Genomic DNA, 6,115 nt, shown 5'->3' with positions numbered 1-6,115 from the left:
TTTCTTTTTGATAAGTCTGACCAGGGGTTTATCAATCTTATTAAGTCTTTCAAAGAACCAGCTCCTAGTTTCGTTGATCTCTTCCACTGTTCTTTTGGTTTCTATTTCATTGATTTCTGTTCTGATCGTTATTATTTCTCTTCTCCTGCTTGGTTTAGGTTTTATTTGGTGTTCTTTCTCCAGCTCCTTTAGGTGTAGGGTTTATTTAGGTGTATTTGAGACCTTTCTTGTTTCTTGAGAAAGGCTCATATTGCTATATACTTTCCTCTTAGGACTGCCTTTGCTGCATCCCAAAGATTTTGAACAGTTGTGTTTTCATTTTCATTTGTTTCCATGAATTTTTTTAATTCTTCTTTAATTTCCTGGTTGACCCATTCATTTGTTAGTAGGATGTTCTTTAGCCTCCGTGTATTTGAGTTCTTTCTGACTTTCCTCATTTGATTGAGTTCTAGTTTCAAAGCATTGTGGTCCAAAAATATGCAGGGAATGATCCCAGTCTTTTGGTACTGGTTGAGACCTGATTTGTGACCTAGGATGTGATCTATTCTGGAGAATATTTCATGGGCACTAGAGAAGAATGTGTATTCTGTTGTTTTGGGATGGAATGTTCTGAATATATCTGTGAAGTCCATTTGGTCCAGTGTGTCATTTAAAGTCTTTATTTCCTTGTTGATCTTTTGCTTAGATGATCGCTTCTCAGCCTTTTGGCTAAGATCAAGTGTAGTAACTCTTCTTATCAGTTTAACATTTTATCTTTAAATATGATTTAGAAATGACCAAAACAGATCTTTCAGACTCTGAAAGAGAGACAGAAAATGTAAAGGGCATCTTGAGAACTGCTATGGAATTTATTTTGAATTCTTTCAAAAAGTTATTTTAAAGTGCTTCTATCTATCAAAAAGAACCAGTCCAAAAACTACTGCCTTTTAGAGAAAGGTCTCATTTTCTTCCTCTTAACACCATTAGATAAAATATTAATTGAGTCCTATTTAGGTAAACATATTCAATTGTGAAAAATATCTGTATGAGCTGATTTCAAAAAAGTACATTTTGAGTTCCATAAATTTTCAACTATTTTCTGAAACCACAACAGAGACTACTATGGACTGTGGATTCAATGATGGTTTCTTTCAAAATCCTTATATTGAAACCCCAATGTCCATCTGTAGGTGGGGCCTGTGGTAGGTGACAAAGTCATGAGGGTGGGGCCCTTTGAATGGGTTTAGTGCTTTTACAGGAAGAGACAGGAGAGAGACCATCTTTCTGTCTTGAGAAGATACAGCGTGAAGATATCTTTCTGTAAACCAGGAAGCATGCCCTCCCAGGGAACAGAACCAGCAGCACCTTGATCATGCACATGTCAGCTTCTGGAAGTCCGAAAATAAATTGTCATTAAGCCATCCAGTCTGTGGCATTTGTTACAGCAAGCCAAACTAAGAGAGTATGAAAAAATATATTATTTTTGAAGTAGTACTTTCCTAGTTTATTCTTCCATTAAGTATGTGAGGAAATTTGAAACAGTTTCTTGTCACTGAAATTTGTTTACTATCAAGGGAGAAAGTCTGTAGACTCAGACAAATATTTTTAAAAGCAAAATGAGGACACTGCTGTGATGAGCTGGGCAAGAGCTTTTCCAAAGTAATTAGAATTTGACTTTTTGAAACTTGTTGGTAAAGTGAATGTGATTAACTTAGGTATTGTTAGAGAGTCATAAGCCTGCTGATCGGGGAAGATAGATTTCTTAACCCATGGTTGGCTATAACATTAGTGATACACTTGAACTGGCATATTATACTCTGAACTTAAATTTCAATGTATTAAAATGGTTTTTTAAGAAGAATAAAGACTTTTTTTTTCCCTCTTAGCTAAAGAAGACAATGAACTCCTGGATTGTCGTCAAAGGTAATGTCATGTCTAACTCTGTAACCTGAGTTGGTTTCTCACTATTGGCAGATACTAGCACCATTTCACATTAGGAGCTTACTTGCTTGCTACAAGTATCACAAGACATAAAATATAATTTTTAAAAAAAACTGGAAATGCACAAGGCATATTTATGGAAAGCATTTTACCCTTTAAAAAAGTTCTCTTAAAAAGAATGTAAAGTTCCTGAGATGCAGAGCATTGAGGCAGCGTGGTAGCCATATTAACAGTGCTAATTAAGAAAGATTGTTGGTGGAGAAAGTGGGGAGAAAGCATCACCCTCTTACACTTTTCCTTATTTTTTTTTGTTTTTAAAATTTTGCTTGTTTCTGGTTTTGTTCTGTCTTAATGTGAGACCATATCCATAGAAAATGCAAAAACATGTATGTGCAGGTTAAAAATAAGTTTAAACCGCACCTTATAGAGCATCATCCATCATGAGGTAGACTGTGGCCAGTCCCCAGTAGGCATCGTGGTCCCACCTCCATTCATGTGCCTCACTTTCCTTTTCAGAAGTATCTATAATCCTAACGTTTGTGATGTACATTTCCTTGCTCTTCTTTATAGTTTTGTTTCCTCTGTTTGGGAACTTAATATAAATTTAATAATAATATAGGTTATCGGGGCATCTGGGTGGTGTAGTCAGTTAAGCCTCCAACTTTTGGGTTTGGCTCAGGTCCTGATCTCAGTGTGTGAGATTGAGCCCCACCTTGATCTCCATGCTCAGCGTGGAATCTGCTTGAGATTCTTTCTCCCTCTGCTGCTCCCACTCATACTCACTCTCCCTTTCACATAAATAAATCAATCTCTAAAAAATTAATAATATAGATTACCTTCTGTATCTTCATTGTTCAAAAGTTTCTAAGAAACTTTGTTGTGTGATTGCATGCAAAATATTTTCATTTCTATTGTCTGAATACGCCCACAATGTTTGAAAATGCAGTTTGATTATGTATTATGCTGTTGATGAATATATATATATGTATCATATATATATATGATTATGCTCTGTGTATGTATATACATATATACACACACACACACACAAACCTGTGTGTGCGTGCATGTGTGTGTGTGTGTGTGTGTGTGTTTAGGTTGGGAAGTGGCTCTCCTGTGATCTCTTTCCCTCCAGGAAGGAAGGAAAGCAGATGACATAGTCTTATCTTCACGTAAATATATTGATAATAGGAGTTCTGATACAGAAAACCAATGATTTTGCTCAGAGATGAATCCTTATGTATGGGATGCTTTTGACCAGATGTCTCTAGTTTAGAATTGCTTATCTGAACCTAGTATCTGTGGATTTAGAAGACACAGTTCCCGGGAAAATTTATAGAACTCTGTAAATATCTGGATATAAAATAAAAATATTTCATAACAGAAATTGCTTCCTTCCATGAGATGCCTGCTGTGTTCATTTAGAGACCTCGTCTTTCATTCTTGGCAATCAGTATGGGTCTGATGGAGAAAATATCTGGGGAATTGTGTGGATTCTTCTGGATCTCTCTCTCTACTTCTCCTGGGCCTCTTGATTGCTTTTTTCCTAGAAATTATTTGTCACGTGCATTATTGGGTAAGATCTTAGATTTGTGTGAGTCTGACTGTCACAATCTTATCTGTTATGTTATCTCAAGAGTAGACATTCCTGCTGGGCCTGCACATGCCCATTCTAGCTGCCATAGAGTTAGCTGACAATGGCTCATGACAACATCCTGCTCTGAAAATTTGCCCTTGGCTGGTGAAAGACACTTTGCCAGGAGATACCTCAATGCCATTGCATCGTATAGCTACCATAAATCTTCTTACTCACTGTATTCTCTTGAAACTCTATATATCCAGCATTATAAGCTCTCTTCTTTCTTCCTTCTGCTCTTCCCCTAATGATTAAGTAGATTAAATGATCTTTTCGGACTCTGTCCCTTCTTCTTTCCCTTTTCACCCAGCTTCTCATGCCTGTTTCTCTATATCAGTCTTTGCTTAGGTTTTTGAAGTTGATTCCCAAGCAGGCAGTATTAATTCAGTAATTAAGAGTAGTAGAAAATTGCATGATAGCCATTGGTAATAGTAACTGGCAAATAGTTTTTATTTTTCATTATAAGTATAATGCTGTTGTACATTCTTTGTGCATTTTGCTGATTTTTCTATCAAGGTTCTCATGTTTTCATTATTGTATGAAGTCTGCATATAATTAAGGTTTTACTCACTATGCTTTCCATCTCAGAAATAGCCATTCATTCTCTACTTCTAATGACTGATTTTTAATATGTTACATTTCTTCCTTTTTCTTCTTTTTATTTTTACCATACATAAGCATATTTATGTTTGAATTTACAGAGGAAGTAGCCCATCAATAGCCCTGTGCTCTCCTAGATTCCCAGCCTTCCTTACAGTTAGGCTGATCGTGGATTTGTTCTTGTTAATGGAATTAGCCAAGCTATCATATATCACTTCCATTTGTTTCACTGGGAGGAAAGCTCTCTGATATGGTAGAACTATACAAAACAAGAAGCCCAGGTGGCAGCCCAGGAGATTCTGACTTCCCTTTGAGTGCTACCAGAGTGAGAAGAAACAAGCAAGCAAACACAAAAACTCCTCACTGTGCTGAGATTTCGGAAGTGGATAGTTAAGCAGGTAGCTTCTCATTCAAGCTACAGGTTAAATATGAATTATCATAGCCTTTAAGAAAGGGCAATGATGATGAGAATTAGTTGCATAGATCCTTGTTATTCCCACCGTATGATGTTATAATCTATGTACAACATGGAAATGCATGTAAGAACATTTATGACAGCCCTATTTGTAGTGATATAATGGAAACAAATGAATGTGTATCAATTGTTTAAATATGTGTTAATATTGCCAACTGTAGAATATTATGTGCAACCACTAAAATAATGAATTTGATCTGTAACAGCTGAATTGGAGAAATTTTTATGATATTTTAGTAACTGAGAAAATTAAGGCACAGAGAAACACATAACAGTCAGACAAAGTGTATCATGTATCTCTCGTTGCCTAAGTAACAACATGAATTTGTGACTATGTGATCACAGAAAAAGGAACAGGAAGGTGCATGTCACATTGCTGAAGGTAGTTGGAGGGGAAAGGAGGAAAGGATGAAATGCAGGAGACAAAAAAGGGTAATACTTATGGAAGCAACTCTAAATTAGTGCCTAAATAAAAAATAGGAAGAAGAGAGAGAGAGAAAGACAAAGAGAGTGAAGGAAAGAAGGAAGGAAGGAAGGAAGGAAGGAAGGAAGGAAAGAATGAAGGAAGGAAGGAAGAAAAAGAAAAGAAGGAGGGAGTGGGATGAGGGAGAAGAAAAAAATAAGGTATTTCTCTATTCCTTGAAACAAAGCATCAAGAAACTAAATTCTTCGGGCAGTTCCATCAACTGGGTATTATATTTCTAGTTAGGGAACATCCAGGGTAGTAAAAAAAATATGCAGGAGGGAGAACACAGAGGTGTTTACTAAAAATACACATTTTCTGAAGGTTCCTCTCATTTATCTTTTTGGCTTTTCATCATTTCATGGAGGAAAGAATACATACCTCTAAAATCACTGACCTCATACTTTCTACTTGTACTAACCGACTCAAATTTCCCTCCTTGAACAAAACAGATTTCTCTGGTGATGGACATGCGTTAGTCCGCTTGAGCTGCTATCATAAAATATCACAGACTAGATAACTTAAAAACAACAGGAATTTATTTCTCACAGTTGTGGAGGCCAGAAGTCCACGATCATGGTGTGAGCATGGTCAGATGAGGGCCCTCTTCTGGGTTGCAGACTTCTTGTTTTATCCTCACATGGCAACAGAGGCTAGGGAGCTCGCCAGATCTCTTTCATAAGAATATAATCTTATTCATGAGGCTCCACCCTCATGATCCATGTGCCTTCCAAAGGCCTCACCCCTAAAATTTTATTGAGGATTAGGATTTCAGCATATGAATTTTGGGGGAACACGAGAATTCACACCATAGCAAATATTACCTAATAAAACATGTAACATCTGTCCTCTGCTTTTTGAATAGTGTCTTCCTTTATGTTGACCTTTTATTTATTTATTTTTAATTTTTTATTGTTATGTTAATCACCATATATTACATCATTAGTTTTTGGTGCAGTGTTCCATGATTCATTGTTTGTTCATAACACCCAGTGCTCCATGTAGAACGTGCCCTCCTCAA

General features: G+C 36.5%; 1 pseudogene; it reads left to right on the top strand.

The window, feature by feature from the left end:
* Positions 1–688: 688 nt before the first annotated feature.
* Positions 689–801, top strand: LOC112820527 (U2 spliceosomal RNA; annotated as a pseudogene).
* The last annotated feature ends 5,314 nt before the right edge of the window (positions 802–6,115 follow it).

The sequence above is a fragment of the Callorhinus ursinus genome, unplaced genomic scaffold (genome assembly GCF_003265705.2).
Source record: "Callorhinus ursinus isolate GAN/ISIS: 27379988/994484 unplaced genomic scaffold, GSC_fseal_2.0 scaffold3, whole genome shotgun sequence".
Taxonomy (NCBI): Eukaryota; Metazoa; Chordata; class Mammalia; order Carnivora; family Otariidae; genus Callorhinus; species Callorhinus ursinus.
Note: the sequence above shows the minus strand (reverse complement) of the source record. Positions and strands in the feature narration are given on the sequence as shown.